This window comes from Cherax quadricarinatus, chromosome 25, assembly GCF_038502225.1.
Source record: "Cherax quadricarinatus isolate ZL_2023a chromosome 25, ASM3850222v1, whole genome shotgun sequence".
In the NCBI taxonomy this organism is placed as follows: Eukaryota; Metazoa; Arthropoda; class Malacostraca; order Decapoda; family Parastacidae; genus Cherax; species Cherax quadricarinatus.
The window spans coordinates 40,666,089-40,685,686 of NC_091316.1; positions in this window are offsets into that span (position 1 = coordinate 40,666,089).

Consider the following 19,598-nt stretch of genomic DNA (forward strand, 5'->3'; position numbering starts at 1 on the left):
GGGATGTTCATACAAATTGGTGCAGAAATTTAAGTGAAAATAAGCTGCGAATATTCACTGATCCCAATCACGGAAATAATAATAAATTCTGGAAGTGAGGAATCCATTCAAAGGGATAATAGGATTTCCATTAATGTACCGATGAACTGAAGCCTTAACGAAGCCTGTGACAGCACCAGGCTTCATTGCTAATATATATATATATATATATATATATATATATATATATATATATATATATATATATATATATATATATATATATATATATATATATATATATATATATATATATATATATATATATATATATATATTATTATTATCACACTGGCCGATTCCCACCAAGGCAGGGTGGCCCGAAAAATAAAAACTTTCACCATCATTCACTCCATCACTGTCTTGCCAGAAGGGTGCTTTACACTACAGTTTTTAAACTGCAACATTAACACCCCTCCTTCAGAGTGCAGGCACTGTACTTCCCATCTCCAGGACTCAAGTCCGGCCTGCCGGTTTCCCTGAATCCCTTCATAAATGTTACTTTGCTCACACTCCAACAGCACGTCAAGTATTAAAAACCATTTGTCTCCATTCACTCCTATCAAACACGCTCACGCATGCCTGCTGGAAGTCCAAGCCCCTCGCACACAAAACCTCCTTTACCCCCTCCCTCCAACCCTTCCTAGGCCGACCCCTACCCCGCCTTCCTTCCACTACAGACTGATACACTCTTGAAGTCATTCTGTTTCGCTCCATTCTCTCTACATGTCCGAACCACCTCAACAACCCTTCCTCAGCCCTCTGGACAACAGTTTTGGTAATCCCGCACCTCCTCCTAACTTCCAAACTACGAATTCTCTGCATTATATTCACACCACACATTGCCCTCAGACATGATATCTCCACTGCCTCCAACCTTCTCCTCGCTGCAACATTCATCACCCACGCTTCACACCCATATAAGAGCGTTGGTAAAACTATACTCTCATACATTCCCCTCTTTGCCTCCAGGGACAAAGTTCTTTGTCTCCACAGACTCCTAAGTGCACCACTCACTCTTTTTCCCTCATCGATTCTATTATTCACCTCATCTTTCATAGACCCATCCGCTGACACGTCCACTCCCAAATATCTGAATACGTTCACCTCCTCCATACTCTCTCCCTCCAATCTGATATTCAATCTTTCATCACCTAATCTTTTTGTTATCCTCATAACCTTACTCTTTCCTGTATTCACCTTTAATTTTCTTCTTTTGCACACCCTACCAAATTCATCCACCAATCTCTGCAGCTTCTCTTCAGAATCTCCCAAGAGCACAGTGTCATCAGCAAAGAGCAGCTGTGACAACTCCCACTTTGTGTGTGATTCTTTATCTTTTAACTCCACGCCTCTTGCCAAGACCCTCGCATTTACTTCTCTTACAACCCCATCTATAAATATATTAAACAACCACGGTGACATCACACATCCTTGTCTAAGGCCTACTTTTACTGGGAAAAAATTTCCCTCTTTCCTACATACTCTAACTTGAGCCTCACTATCCTCGTAAAAACTCTTCACTGCTTTCAGTAACCTACCTCCTACACCATACACTTGCAACATCTGCCACATTGCCCCCCTATCCACCCTGTCATACGCCTTTTCCAAATCCATAAATGCCACAAAGACCTCTTTAGCCTTATCTAAATACTGTTCACTTATATGTTTCACTGTAAACACCTGGTCCACACACCCCCTACCTTTCCTAAAGCCTCCTTGTTCATCTGCTATCCTATTCTCCGTCTTACTCTTAATTCTTTCAATTATAACTCTACCATACACTTTACCAGGTACACTCAACAGACTTATCCCCCTATAATTTTTGCACTCTCTTTTATCCCCTTTGCCTTTATACAAAGGAACTATGCATGCTCTCTGCCAATCCCTAGGTACCTTACCCTCTTCCATACATTTATTAAATAATTGCACCAACCACTCCAAAACTATATCCCCACCTGCTTTTAACATTTCTATCTTTATCCCATCAATCCCGGGTGCCTTACCCCCTTTCATTTTACCTACTGCCTCACGAACTTCCCCCACACTCACAACTGGCTCTTCCTCACTCCTACAAGATGTTATTCCTCCTTGCCCTATACACGAAATCACAGCTTCCCTATCTTCATCAACATTTAACAATTCCTCAAAATATTCCCTCCATCTTCCCAATACCTCTAACTATCCATTTAATAACTCTCCTCTCCTATTTTTAACTGACAAATCCATTTGTTCTCTAGGCTTTCTTAACTTGTTAATCTCACTCCAAAACTTTTTCTTATTTTCAACAAAATTTGTTGATAACATCTCACCCACTCTCTCATTTGCTCTCCTTTTACATTGCTTTACCACTCTCTTAACCTCTCTCTTTTTCTCCATATACTCTTCCCTCCTTGCATCACTTCTACTTTGTAAAAACTTCTCATATGCTAACTTTTTCTCCCTTACTACTCTCTTTACATCATCATTCCACCAATCGCTCCTCTTCCCTCCTGCACCCACTTTCCTGTAACCACAAACTTCTGCGGAACACTCTAACACTACATTTTTAAACCTACCCCATACCTCTTCGACCCCATTGCCTATGCTCTCATTAGCCCATCTATCCTCCAATAGCTGTTTATATCTTACCCTAACTGCCTCCTCTTTTAGTTTATAAACCTTCACCTCTCTCTTCCCTGATGCTTCTATTCTCCTTGTATCCCATCTGCCTTTTACTCTCAGTGTAGCTACAACTAGAAAGTGATCTGATATATCTGTGGCCCCTCTATAAACATGTACATCCTGAAGTCTACTCAACAGTCTTTTATCTACCAATACATAATCCAACAAACTACTGTCATTTCGCCCTACATCATATCGTGTATACTTATTTATCCTCTTTTTCTTAAAATATGTATTACCTATAACTAAACCCCTTTCTATACAAAGTTCAATCAAAGGGCTCCCATTATCATTTACACCTGGCACCCCAAATTTACCTACCACACCCTCTCTAAAAGTTTCTCCTACTTTAGCATTCAGGTCCCCTACCACAATTACTCTCTCACTTGGTTCAAAGGCTCCTATACATTCACTTAACATCTCCCAAAATCTCTCTCTCTCCTCTGCATTCCTCTCTTCTCCAGGTGCATACACGCTTATTATGACCCACTTCTCGCATCCAACCTTTACTTTAATCCACATAATTCTTGAATTTACACATTCATATTCTCTTTTCTCCTTCCATAACTGATCATTTAACATTACTGCTACCCCTTCCTTTGCTCTAACTCTCTCAGATACTCCAGATTTAATCCCATTTATTTCCCCCCACTGAAACTCTCCTACCCCCTTCAGCTTTGTTTCGCTTAGAGCCAGGACATCCAACTTCTTTTCATTCATAACATCAGCAATCATCTGTTTCTTTTCATCCGCACTACATCCACGCACATTTAAGCATCCCAGTTTTATAAAGTTTTTCTTCTTCTCTTTTTTAGTAAATGTATACAGGAGAAGGGGTTACTAGCCTATTGCTCCCGGCATTTTAGTCCCCTCATACGACACGCATGGCTTACGGAGGAAAGATTCTTTTCCACTTCCCCATGGACAATAGAAGAAATAAAAAAGAACAAGAGCTATTTAGAAAAAGGAGAAAAACCTAGATGTATGTATATATATATATGCATGTGCGTGTCTGTGAAGTGTGACCAAAGTGTAAGTAGGAGTAGCAAGATATCCCTGTTATCTAGCGTGTTTATGAAACAGAAAAAGAAACCAGCAATCCTACCATCATGCAAAACAGTTACAGGTTTTTGTTTCACAGTCATTTGGCAGGACGGTAGTACTTCCCTGGGTGGTTGCTGTCTACCAACCTACTACCTATACCATATATATATTTTTTTTTTTTTTTTATTATCACACCGGCCGATTCCCACCAAGGCAGGGTGGCCCGAAAAAGAAAAACTTTCACCATCATTCACTCCATCACTGTCTTGCCAGAAGGGTGCTTTACACTACAGTTTTTAAACTGCAACATTAACACCCCTCCTTCAGAGTGCAGGCACTGTACTTCCCATCTCCAGGACTCAAGTCCGGCCTGCCGGTTTCCCTGAATCCCTTCATAAATGTTACTTTGATCACACTCCAACAGCACGTAAAGTATTAAAAACCATTTGTCTCCATTCACTCCTATCAAACACGCTCACGCATGCCTGCTGAAAGTCCAAGCCCCTCGCACACAAAACCTCCTTTACCCCCTCCCTCCAACCCTTCCTAGGCCGACCCCTACCCCGCCTTCCTTCCACTACAGACTGATACACTCTTGAAGTCATTCTGTTTCGCTCCATTCTCTCTACATGTCCGAACCACCTCAACAACCCTTCCTCAGCCCTCTGGACAACAGTTTTGGTAATCCCGCACCTCCTCCTAACTTCCAAACTACGAATTCTCTGCATTATATTCACACCACACATTGCCCTCAGACATGACATCTCCACTGCCTCCAGCCTTCTCCTCGCTGCAACATTCATCACCCACGCTTCACACCCATATAAGAGCGTTGGTAAAACTATACTCTCATACATTCCCCTCTTTGCCTCCAAGGACAAAGTTCTTTGTCTCCACAGACTCCTAAGTGCACCACTCACTCTTTTTCCCTCATCAATTCTATGATTCACCTCATCTTTCATAGACCCATCCGCTGACACGTCCACTCCCAAATATCTGAATACGTTCACCTCCTCCATACTCTCTCCCTCCAATCTGATATTCAATCTTTCATCACCTAATCTTTTTGTTATCCTCATAACCTTACTCTTTCCTGTATTCACCTTTAATTTTCTTCTTTTGCACACCCTACCAAATTCATCCACCAATCTCTGCAACTTCTCTTCAGAATCTCCCAAGAGCACAGTGTCATCAGCAAAGAGCAGCTGTGACAACTCCCACTTTGTGTGTGATTCTTTATCTTTTAACTCCACGCCTCTTGCCAAGACCCTCGCATTTACTTCTCTTACAACCCCATCTATAAATATATTAAACAACCACGGTGACATCACACATCCTTGTCTAAGGCCTACTTTTACTGGGAAAAAATTTCCCTCTTTCCTACATACTCTAACTTGAGCCTCACTATCCTCGTAAAAACTCTTCACTGCTTTCAGTAACCTACCTCCTACACCATACACTTGCAACATCTGCCACATTGCCCCCCTATCCACCCTGTCATACGCCTTTTCCAAATCCATAAATGCCACAAAGACCTCTTTAGCCTTATCTAAATACTGTTCACTTATATGTTTCACTGTAAACACCTGGTCCACACACCCCCTACCTTTCCTAAAGCCTCCTTGTTCATCTGCTATCCTATTCTCCGTCTTACTCTTAATTCTTTCAATTATAACTCTACCATACACTTTACCAGGTACACTCAACAGACTTATCCCCCTATAATTTTTGCACTCTCTTTTATCCCCTTTGCCTTTATACAAAGGAACTATGCATGCTCTCTGCCAATCCCTAGGTACCTTACCCTCTTCCATACATTTATTAAATAATTGCACCAACCACTCCAAAACTATATCCCCACCTGCTTTTAACATTTCTATCTTTATCCCATCAATCCCGGCTGCCTTACCCCCTTTCATTTTACCTACTGCCTCACGAACTTCCCCCACACTCACAACTGGCTCTTCCTCACTCCTACAAGATGTTATTCCTCCTTGCCCTATACACGAAATCACAGCTTCCCTATCTTCATCAACATTTAACAATTCCTCAAAATATTCCTTCCATCTCCCCAATACCTCTAACTCTCCATTTAATAACTCTCCTCTCCTATTTTTAACTGACAAATCCATTTGTTCTCTAGGCTTTCTTAACTTGTTAATCTCACTCCAAAACTTTTTCTTATTTTCAACAAAATTTGTTGATAACATCTCACCCACTCTCTCATTTGCTCTCTTTTTACATTGCTTCACCACTCTCTTAACTTCTCTCTTTTTCTCCATATACTCTTCCCTCCTTGCATCACTTCTACTTTGTAAAAACTTCTCATATGCTAACATACATATATATACATACATATACATACATATATATACATACATATACATACATATATATATACATACATATACATATATATATATATATATATATATCTATCTATATATATATATATATATATATATATATATATATATATATCTATATTTATATATATATATATATATATATATATATATATATATAGTAGGTTGGTAGACAGCAACCACCCAGGGAAGTACTACCGTTCTGCCAGATGACTGTGAAACAGAAACCTGTAACTGTTTTACATGATGGTAGGATTGCTGGTTTCTTTTTCTGTCTCATAAACACGCTAGATAACAGGGATATCTTGCTTCTCCTACTTACACTTTGGTCACACTTCACAGACACGCATATGCATATATATACATATATATATATATATATATATATATATATATATATATATATATATATATATATATATATATATATATATATATATATATATATATATATACATACATCTAGATTTTTCTCCTTTTTCTAAATAGCTCTTGTTCTTCTTTATTTCTTCTATTGTCCATGGGAAAGTGGAAAAGAATCTTTCCTCCGTAAGCCATGCGTGTCGTATGAGGCGACTAAAATGCCGGGAGCAATGGGCTAGTAACCCCTTCTCCTGTAAACATTTATTAAAAAAGAGAAGAAGAAAAACTTTATAAAACTGGGATGCTTAAATGTGCGTGGATGTAGTGCGGATGACAAGAAACAGATGATTGTTGATGTTATGAATGAAAAGAAGTTGGATGTCTTGGCCCTAAGCGAAACAAAGCTGAAGGGGGTAGGGGAGTTTCGGTGAGGGGGAAATAAATGGGATTAAATCTGGAGTATTTGAGATAGTTAGAGCAAAGGAAGGGGTAGCAGTAATGTTGAATAATCAGTTATGGAAGGAGAAAAGAGAATATGAATTTGTAAATTCAAGAATTATGTGGATCAAAATAAGCGTGTATGCACCTGGAGAAGAGAGGAATGTAGAGGAGAGAGATAGATTTTGGGAGATGTTAAGTGAATGTATAGGAACCTTTGAACCAAGTGAGAGAGTAATTGTGGTAGGGGACCTGAATGCTAAAGTAGGAGAAACTTTTAGAGAGGGTGTGGTAGGTAAGTTTTGGGTGCCAGGTGTAAATGATAATGAGAGCCCTTTGATTGAACTTTGTATAGAAAGGGGTTTAGTTATAGGTAATACATATTTTAAGAAAAAGAGGATAAATAAGTATACAAGATATGATGTAGGACGAAATGACAGTAGTTTGTTGGATTATGTATTGGTAGATAAAAGACTGTTGAGTAGACTTCAGGATGTAAATGTTTATAGAGGGGCCATATATATATATATATATATATATATATATATATATATATATATATATATATATATATATATATATATATATCAGATCACAGAGAGTAAAAGGCAGATGGGATACAAGGAGAATAGAAGCATCAGGGAAGAGTGAGGTTGAAGTTTTATAAACTAATAGAGGAGGCAGTTATGGTCAGATATAAACAGCTATTGGAGGATAGATGGGCTAATGAGAGCATAGGCAATGGGGTCGAAGAGGTATGGGGTAGGTTTAAAAATGTAGTGTTAGAGTGTTCAGCAGAAGTTTGTGGTTACAGGAAAGTGGGTGCGGGACGGAAGAGGAGCGATTGGTGGAATGATCATGTAAAGAGAGTAGTAAAGGAGAAAAAGTTTGCATATGAGAAGTTTTTACTAAGTAGAAGTGATGCAAGGAGGGAAGAGTATATGGAGAAAATGAGAGAGGTTAAAAGAGTGGTGAAGCAATGTAAAAAGAGAGCAAATGAGAGAGTGGGTGAGATATTATCAACAAATTTTGTTGAAAATAAGAAAAATTTTTCGAGTGAGATTAACAAGTTGAGGAAGCCTAGAGAACAAATAGATTTGTCAGTTAAAAATAGGAAAGGAGAGTTATTAAATGGAGAGTTAGAGGTATTGGTAAGATGGAGGGAATATTTTGAGGAATTGTTAAATGTTGATGAAGATAGGGAAGATCTGATTTCATAAATAGGGCAAGGAGGAATAACATCTTGTAGGAGTGAGGAAGAGTCAGTTGTGAGTGTGGGGGAAATTCGTGAGGCAGTAGGTAAAATGAAAGGGGGTAAGGCAGCTGGGATTGATGGTATAAAGATAGAAATGTTAAAAGCAGGTGGGGGTATAGTTTTGGAGTGATTATTGAAAGAATTAAGAGTAAGACGGAGAATAGGATAGCAGATGAACAAGGAGGCTTTAGGAAAGGTACGGGGTGTGTGGACCAGGTGTTTACAGTGAAACATATAAGTGAACGGTATTTAGATAAGGTTAAAGAGGTTTTTCTGGCATTTATGGATTTGGAAAAGGCGTATGAAAGGGTGGATAGGAAGGCAGTGTGGCAGATGTTGCAGGTGTATGGTATAGGAGGTAGGTTACTGAAAGCAGAGAAGAGTTTTTACGAGGATAGTGAGGCTCAAGTTAGAGTGTGTAGAAAAGAGGGAAATTATTTCCCAGTAAAAGTAGGCCTTATACAAGGATGTGTGATGTCACCGTGGTTGTTTAATATATTTATAGATGGGGTTGTAAGAGAAGTAAATGCGAGAGTCTTGGCAAGAGACGTGGAGTTAAAAGATAAAGAATCACACATAAAGTGGGAGTTGTCACAGTTGCTCTTTGCTGATGACACTGTGCTCTTGGGAGATTCTGAAGAGAAGTTGCAGAGATTGGTGGATGAATTTGGTAGGGTATGTAAAAGAAGAAAATTAAAAGTGAATACAGGAATGAGTAAGGTTATGAGGATAACAAAAAGATTAGGTAATGAATGGTTGGATATCAGCTTGGAGGGAGAGAGTATGGAGGAGGTGAATGTATTCAGATATTTGGGAATGGACGTGTCAGCGGATGGATCAATGAAAGATGAGATGAATCATAGAATTGATGAGGGGAAAATGGTGAGCGGTGCACTTAGGAGTCTGTGGAGACAAAGAACTTTGTCCTTGGAGGCAAAGAGGGGAATGTTTGAGAGCATAGTTTTACCAACGCTCTTATATAGGTGTGAAGCATTGGTGATGAATGTTGCAGCGAGGAGAAGGCTGGAGGCAGTGGAGATGTCATGTCTGAGGGCAATGTGTGGTGTGAATATAATACAGAGAATTCGTAGTTTGGAAGTTAGGAGGAGGTGCGGGATTGCCAAAACTGTTGTCCAGAGGGCTGAGGAAGGGTTGTTGAGGTGGTTCGGACATGTAGAGAGAATGGTGCGAAACAGAATGACTTCAAGAGTGTATCAGTCTGTAGTGGAAGGAAGGCAGGGTAGGGGTCGGCCTAGGAAAGGTTGGAGGGAATGGGGTAAAGGAGGTTTTGTGTGAGAGGGGCTTGGACTTCCAGCGGTCATGCATGAGGGTGTTCGATAGGAGTGAATGGAGACAAATCATTCTTAATACTTGACGTGCTGTTGGAGTGTGATCAAAGTAACATTTATGAAGGGATTCAGGGAAACCGGCAGGCCGGACTTGAGTCCTGGAGATGGGAAGTACAGTGCCTGCACTCTGAAGGAGGGGTGTTAATGTTGCAGTTTAAAAACTGTAATGTAAAGCACCCTTCTGGCAAGACAGTAATGGAGTGAATGATGGTGAAAGTTTTTCTTTTTCGGGCCACCCTGCCTTGGTGGGAATCGGCCAGTGTGCTAATAATAATAATAACATATATATATATATATATATATATATATATATATATATATATATATATATATATATATATATATATATATATATATATATATCTATATATATATATATATATATATATTGTCGTGCCGAATATGTAAAACTGGTCAATTAGCAAGAACTTATTTAAAATTAAGTCCTTTCTGAAATTTTCTTTTATATGTTTAAAGATATATTTTTTTCATTAATGATAATGGAAAAAAAAATTAATTTTGCACCAAAAGAATCTTAGAAACTTACCTAACCTTTTTATAACAATAGCAATTTATTTTAGCCTAACCCAACTAAATATATTTTAGATTTGAGAGTAGGGGAGTTAGTAGATGGGGAGATGGAGGTTTGGGTAGATGGCGAGAATATCTTGAGGAACTTTTAAATGTCGGCGAAGAAAGGGAAGCGATAATTTCATGCAATGACCAGGGAGGTATACCATCTTTTTGGAGTGAAGAAGAACAGGATGTGAGTGTGGTGGAGGTACGTGAGGCATTACGTAGAATGAAAGGGGGTAAAGCAACTGGAACTGATGGGATCATGACAGAAATGTTAAAAGCAGGGGGGGATATAGTGTTGGAGTGGTTGGTATTTTTGTTTAATAAATGTATGAAAGAGGGGAAGGTACCTAGGGATTGGCGGAGAGCATGTATAGTCCCTTTATATAAAGGGAAGGGGGACAAAAGAGATTGTAAAAATTATAGAGTTATAAGTTTACTGAGCATATCAGGAAAAGTGTACAGAGTAGGGTTATTAATGAAAGAATTAGAGGTAAGACAGAATGTAGAACTGCGGATGAGCTAGAGGCTTCAGAGTGGGTAGGGGATGTGTAGATCAAGTGTTTAGATTGAAGCATATATGTGAACTGTATTTAGATAAAGGTAGGGAAGTTTTTATTGCATTTATGGATTTAGAAAAGGCATATGATAGAGTGGAGTATGGAAGCATTGTGGCAGATGTTGCAAGTATATGGAATAGGTGGTAAGTTACTAAATACTGTAAAGAGTTTTTATGAGGACAGTGAAGCTCAGGTTAGGGTGTGTACAAGAGAGGGAGACTACTTCCCGGTAACAGTAGGTTTTAGACAGGGATGTATAATGTCACCATGGTTATTTAATTAATATATTTATAGATGGGGTTGTAAAAGAAGTAAATGCTAGGGTGTTCAGGAGAGGGGTGGGATTAAATTATGGGGAATCAAATACAAAATGGGAATTGACACAGTTACTTTTTGCTGATGATACTGTGCATATGGAAGATTCTAAAGAAAAATTGCGAAGGTTAGTGGATGAGTTTGGGAGTGTGTGTAAAGGTAGAAAGTTGAAAGTGAACATAGAAACAAGTAAGGTGATGAGGATATCAAATGATTTAGATAAAGAAAAATTGGATATCAAATTGGGGAGGAGGAGTATGGAAGAAGTGAACGTTTTCAAATACTTGGGAGTTGACGTGTCGGCGGATGGATTTATGAAGGATGAGGTTAATCATAGAATTGATGAAGGAAAAAAGGTGAGTGGTGCATTGAGGTATATGTGGAGTCAAAAAACGTTATCTATGGAGGCAAAGAAGGGAATGTATGAAAGTATAGTAGTACCAACACTCTTATATGGGTGTGAAGCTTGGGTGGTAAATGCAGCAGCGAGGAGACGGTTGGTGGCAGTGTAGATGTCCTGTCTAAGGGCAGTGTGTGGTGTAAATATTATGCAGAAAATTCGGACTGTGGAAAATAGGAGAAGGTGTGGAGTTAATAAAATTACTAGTCAGAGGGCTGAAGAGGGGTTGTTGAGGTGGTTTGGTCATTTAGAGAGAATGGATCAAAGTAGAATGACATGGAGAGCATTGTGAAGACTTACTCAGCCCTGTAACAACTTCAGACAGTATTACCAAGGTTGGCTTCTCCTCAGGAAAATTAATGAATAGAAAAAGAAATAATAATTCACAAAGATAAACACTTTATTATTAATTAATGCAAATATAAAACAGTGAAACATGAAGGGGTATCCTATTTGAAAGAAAAATGAAAAATGAAATGGAAAAATGACATTTGAATTCAACGCTAATATATACAAGTAATCTGGCGTGTCTGGTTGATGTTGACACCGTCTTGTAGAAAGTGTAGCCGTTACTGATGATGTGGGGGGGGGATAGGGGGGTCACAGGTGTTGGTGACAACCCAACGACTAGTTCTTCACAGAGTCTATAGCCTTGAATAGTCAGTCCAGATGACAGGAACGCAGGTTCTTTACCACTGCAAAGATGAGGGGTTGTGTCCTGTACAATTAATCAGGTAGGCAGATCATAAGGTGACGTCCCAAGACCGTTTTCAGTCCGTCTCCTTCAACACTTCTCGTTGGTTGGCAGGTGACCCGATCTGTCATTCCAAGCTGGAAAGAGAGACAGGTTACCCACTGCTTAAGAAATCACTCTCCATGATAAGTACAATACCTAAAAGACTTGGTGATATCAAAACATCTAACATGGAGATCAAGGCTGAAAGGACTAAGTTTATTATTGGTTAAAAGTGAAGCTTTCAACCAATAAGTCCACTAGAATAGGAGCAGAGGCTTTTACTTACAGTTGTGCTGGGAGCTGTGAGTCGAGTGATTACTGTTTGACCGGAGCCCCACACGTCACCTTTCGGGGGAGGAGGGTGGGAAGGAGGAGGGTGGGAAGGAGGAGGGGAAGGGATAGCGGGAGCTAGACTTACCCTACCTTAACAAGCAGCCGGCAATCAAACTATCGTTACCATATTCTCGCTCGCTACTCCTATCTGTTGAACTTTTCCCTCACAAACATTTAAATCTGTAGGGGAGGGAAGGCAGGGTAGGGGTCGTCCACGAAAAGGTTGGAAGGAGGGGGTAAAGGAGGTTTTGTGGGCGAAGGGCTTGGACTTTCAGCAAGTGTTCGTGAGCATGTTAGGAGTGAATGGAGACAAATGATATATGGGACCTGACGAACTGTTGGAGTGTAAGCAGGGTAATATTTACTGAAGGATTCAGGGAAACCGGTTATTTTTATATAGCCGGACTTGAGTCCTGGAAATGAGAAGTACAATGCCTGCACTTTAAAGGAGGGGGTTGGGATACTGGCAGTTTGGAGAGATATATTGTGTATTTTTATACGTATATACTTCTAAACTGTTGTATTCTGAGCACCTCTGCAAAAACAGTGATTATGTGTGAGGTGAAAGTGTTGAATGATGATGAAAGTATTTTCTTTTTGGGCATTTTCTTTCTTTTTTGGGTCACCCTGCCTCGTTGGGAGACGGCCGACTTGTTGAAAAAAAAAATATATATATATGTATATATATATACATATATATATATATATATATATATATATATATATATATATATATATATATATATATATATATATATATATATATATATATATATATATATATAAAGTGAGAGAGGGGGAGAGAGAAATGGATAGACAGGTAGGAGTATTTTATTTCATCACATATTTTTCTGACAAACTGTGTGAGAGTGAGGGGAAAATCATTAGCAATACTGAGAGCTCCGGCAAACTTTGTTTGAAGAGTTGAGGTTCGTGTGCGAGGCTGGTGCAAGTAATTATACGAGCGGCAGTTTAGCGAGTCGCCTCTTGTTGTTTGCTGTGTTATGGTAGTAGTATTGAGAAGATTAAAGCTTCCTGGTCCTTCTTGTGTAATGTTGGTGGAAAAGAAGCTTGAGCTTACTCGTGCTTGTTGTGCTCAGATATTAGTAGAGAGAAGCTTCAATTTGCTTGCGTATATTGTGTTGTTTTTGGTAGTAGAGACAAGCTTTAACGTGTTCGTTTTTGTTGTGTTGCGTATGTCCTCGGGTGAAGATAAAACACCTATCTCTACTGGGTGCTTGATTCTTGTAGGAATGCGTGGTTCTGTGGGTTAGAGCGTCATGTGTGATTTTTGCTCACCATGAGGCGGCCCAAAACGACATGGGTTCGAATTCTCGACTAGTCGCAGTGCTTTCTTATATATATATATATATATATATATATATATATATATATATATATATATATATATATATATATATATATATATATATATATATATATATTTAACAAATCGGCTATTTTAGAATATATATACAATGTATGTATATAATATGTAGTGTAATTTGTCAATAATTCTCTGTCAATAAAGCAAGTAAACAACGAGGAGACACACTTGTTTGTATCACCTTTCCAGTCTCTGCACATACAATGTCGCTTCGACTTTTTTAAACAAGAAAAATATTAAACGAGATCTGACGAAAAGTGGTACAGCGCTGTCCTCCAGCCTCCTTCCTCTTCGATCTAGAAGCTAATTTTTAATTTCGCCAACAATGCTTATTATGTGAAGAGTCTGATAAGTTTGCAGGGAAGAAGAAAGGCTGTGGTGTGTTCCGAGTCAGAACAAATGACTTTCATTCTACTGTTATGAATGTGTGTAGGAAGTGGGTCGACGGACGGGATGAGACTGTTATAGAAGAAATAAGTTTGCACATGATCTTCACACAACAGATACAATCTACTACCAGATTAGCAGCAAAATTTTCCTATCAGGGAAACTGATACCCAGAGCCTTTAAATTGTCGAGGCAAGACATGCAACAAACTCTGCACAGGACGGTAGATGAATCAGGAGAGAAGGTGTTAATAAATGAAGGCTGTTGACTACCTTCTAGAGAAAGATAGCAAACAGCTATTCACAAGCGACATGGTACAAAAAATATAGAAGCACTATAATAAGACTGCAAACAGTGCCAAATATATGAAAGCAAACTTGAAGATCACCTTGGAAAATATATTGTAATTACTACCCTCAACAAAATGGTCATTATGGTGACTCTGGGTAAATCATGAAATATAATATACGAATTTTATTAAACTCGCAAATTGTGAGATGTTGAGGAGATATTAAAAATAGTAAGAGGCGCTTCAGATCTCATCATAGATAACATCAGATAGAGTGAGCAGTGTATTAGTAGATATCCAGATAGTTAGGTAGTTAATTCCTCTGAAAAAAAATAGTTGCGCCTATTCCTGAAAATAATATTCAGCTATAAGAAGGAGAGGAGGAAAGAAGGGATCCATAAGTCAGGGCGTTATTCCAGCTGCCAGATTTAGAGACGTCACTCGCACCACTTCGAGTTGGCTTCGAAGTTCATTATTACTTCAGATATAAACTTATCATTGATGATCTGTACAATCTCAAGATCAAAGGCTCGAGCATTCTGCAGCTAGAGGTCAGGGCAATGATATTTCTCCCATTTCTTATGCCAGTTTCCCTAGTCTGTTGCAGACACTGCAGACCACAACATTGCTACATTCCATGGTGTGGGTTTTCCGTAACAATCGATAATGTGCCAGCTGTTGGGAAATACAAATACTCGACTACAAGTCATCAACCTACGATAACACGCCTTCCCTCTACAATACACTGCAATGCCTCAACTACGTAGACCCAACATGTAAGTTAGAACTGCTCTGGAAAATTGAGTGGCCTATTCGTGCACCAAGGCTTAGATGGCCAGGTATACTATAAGCTGTTTATCGTGGTAGTCATCAAGGTCAGAATTCCACGATATTTTTTCCTGTGAAAGATATGAATCCAAGTGAAATAAGTCACATTTACTTACTTGTAACCAACTGCTATTAATGAATGCACTAACACTAATGTGTTCGATAGAACTTTAGCTACGAACATCCAACACACATATGAGTTTCCTTGGATTCATTGGAAATGTCATGTGTGTGTGTTCGAGCTGGCTGAGGTGCGTGAAGTGAGATATGCTCCAAATTCTGTTGGACACACGCTCAGCGGTAAGACACTTCCTTGTTAATACTGTTTTGAATGCATTTTTATACATCTCAGGCATTCAGAGTTCCTCTTCCTGAAGTAGGGAACGATAATGAGGAATAAATCGTTAAATTATCTGAAAGTAAGTGCAAATCCACTTCAGTTAAAAGATCACTGCCGCCTCTATTCTGTTATTGCAGCCCGACAAGCTGATGATAAATGAGTTGAACTCGGTAGACGAAGGTTCAGAAGATGTCGAAAGTATACAGCAAAAACTGAATAATGAGACGTATTTACCCACAACCTCACTGCTCTGTGGTGGTTACAATAAGATGAACTTTCTTTGTAAATTCATCAAAACTCAACGCAGCAGTTTCTTGACGACGAGTGCATATACATATACAAGATCTTTCCTAAGTTACATTTCCTTCCTTTTTCATTAAGGACAGAAACAAAAGAAACGTTCAAATCATCAAATTTCCAAATACTAACATCCCTTTAATTAAACGAAATTAGAATCCTTCCTAGCCTATAACATCATCAACGAACATCACTAGAGTCGCAGTCGCAACCAAAACATCCCTTGTGGAGGCTGTAACAAAGGTGAAGAAGAACAAAGCTCGGAAACACTGCCGAGTGAACACATCAATGCATGAAGAGACAGCCTGAATAACACGTGTACAACACTGGAACTCCATCAACAATTTGTGAGATTCATTGATGGCCGCCTGGAGATTAAATAACAGAATTTCCACGGATGAAAATGCTTCGAATCATTTTTAATCGCACTTCAGACAGTATTAAAGAGAATAATTGCACTTTCGTAATCTCTGAAGTATTTGCAATAGATCTCAAAATAATAAACCTTGTCATCACATAGTAACCAAGAGTTAACTTTTCTACTGCTACTACTGCTACTACTACTACTAATACTACAACTACTACTACTACTGCTACTACTACTACTACTACTACAATTATTACTACTACTGCTACTTCTACTACTACTACTATTACTACTACTCCTCCACTCACCGGCCACCACACACCACCACCACCACCACCACCACACACCGGCCACCACCACCACATTACCACCACCACTTACCACCACTCATTACTTCACACTACCACCACCACTACTGTTACTACTACTACTACTATTACTACTACTAATACTACTATTACTACTACACTACTCTAATATTATCATCACTACTGTTGCATCACTAATACTACTACTACCAATACTATTAAGGATCATCATCACACTACTACCATTACCACTACTAATACCACTCACACACCACTGACACACTAATTTCTTACACTGGGCCACCACTATCACTCACTACCACTGCATGACTACTGCTCCTACTAGCACTCACTGACTCACACTCCCACCACAACCATTGTTACCACATCACAATTACCACTTGCCACACCACTACTAATACTACCACCACTACCATTATCACCACCACCACCACCATTACTACCACTACTGCTACTACTACTACTACTACTTTACTTCATTACTACCACTACTACCACTGTTAATACTACTCACTAATGACATTACTCCCACAACCACTGGCTACACCAATTCCACCACCACTACCACGTCCACTGGGCACATTGCTACCATTACATCATCACTCTAACACTACTAATTACTACTCTACTCATCACCAATCACTACCATCACACCACTACCACTACCACCACTACCACCACCACTCACTGCTACCACTACCACCACCACACCACACAATTATCACACAACCACTACTCACCACTACCACCTTCTGACCACCATTACTCCTACTCACCATCACACTTCACTCACTACACACTACTACTACTACCATTAATGTCTTCCATTACTACTACTACTACTGCTGCTACTATCACAATACTTCATTACTACTACTACTACTAATTAATACTCACACCACTATTACTACTAACAATCACTACTAGTCACACTACTACTATCACTGTCACTCAATCACCAGTACCAATACCAATACCACCACCACCACCACCATTACCACCACCACCGCCACCACTGTCACCACATCAACACAACATCGCACCACCACCACACCACCATCGCCACCACCACCACCAAAAATCACCACCACCACCACACCACCACCACCGCCACTCACCACTACCACCATTAATACTACTACTACCACAACCACTGCTACCACTACCACTTCTCATTACTACCACTACCACCATTACCAACAATACCACCATTACCAATACTTCACTACCATTACTTCTACCATCACTACCACTGCCACACTACCATAATACCACCATCACTAATAACACTCACTGGCACCATCACCACCACACCGCACTGCCACACCACCACCACCACCATCACCGCACCACCACTCTGGCTGGCCACTGCCACTCACTACCACCACCACCATCACTCACATCACCACCATCACGGACCACCACCACCACACACTCCACTCTACTCACACTGCTGTCATCACTACTAGTGCTACTAATACCACTCACTTTACTAATACTACTACTATTACTACTACTACTACAACTATTACTACTGCACTACTACCATTACTACTACCACTACACCACTTCATATTACCATTACTACTGCCACTACTACAACTACTACTGCTACCACCACTAAACCATTAATCACTATTACTCATTACTAATACTCACTACACCACTGCCACTACTACTACCACATCAGTTTCCCATTACTAATACCACCACTGCCAGCCACTACTACCACTCCTCTACTCAGAACACTACCACTACTCTATCACTACCACTCACCATTATCACTATTACCACTACTCATTACTACTCTCACTACTACCACTTCTTATCAATACCACCACCACTACTACTACCACTGCCAACACATAACTACTACTACCACACACGTTTCTAACACTATTACTACTACTACTATCACTGCACATTATCATCACTATTACTCCCAATCACCACTACTAGCCACTATTGCCACTACTACAACTACTACTGCTAACACTAATACCACTGTACTACTACTCTTTACTACCACTATTACTTTACTACTACTTCACGCACTGCACTGCTACTACTACTAGCACACTGCTTCCACTCATCACTACTACTCACTACTGTCACTCTACTACCATTAGCATTACTACTCCAATACCATTACTACTACCACCATTACTACTCACTACCACTTCTCACCACACTGCTACAACTACTACTGCACATTAATACTACTACTATTAATACCATTAATACCACTGCTACTACTACTACTGCTACTACCTTGCCACCACAACATCACACCACTACCACTACCGGCACCACCACCACTACTAATACCGCTGGCCATTGCACTACCACTACCATTACCACTACTACTGCCTCTACTACTCACCACACACTCTCACCACCACTACTACTGCCAATACTACCACTACACTACTCACCATTGTCACTACTACTCACTGCACACTGCTACCACTAATGGCCACAACCACACTTCTCACTACACTTCCCACTGGCTACCATTACTCACTCATTACTACTACTACTATTACTACCATTACTACTACTACTGGCTAATGTCATTGTTATTACTGCCACTACTATCATTACTAATTCTACTAATACTACTACTACTACTACTGTTACTTATTTACTTAGCTTATTACTACTTTACTACTACTACTACTGCTACAACAACTGCTTTATTACATTACTTCATTACTACGCCATTTTTATCACAATACTTTGACATTACTACTAATACTACTACTTCTACTATTACTTCTACTACTACTATTGACAACATATTCACTATTACTAATACATTAACATTACTACTACTACTTCTACATTACTACTACTATTAATACTACTACTACTACACTACTAATTCTTCCATATTATTACACAACTACTACTGTTACTACTATCACTAATATTAC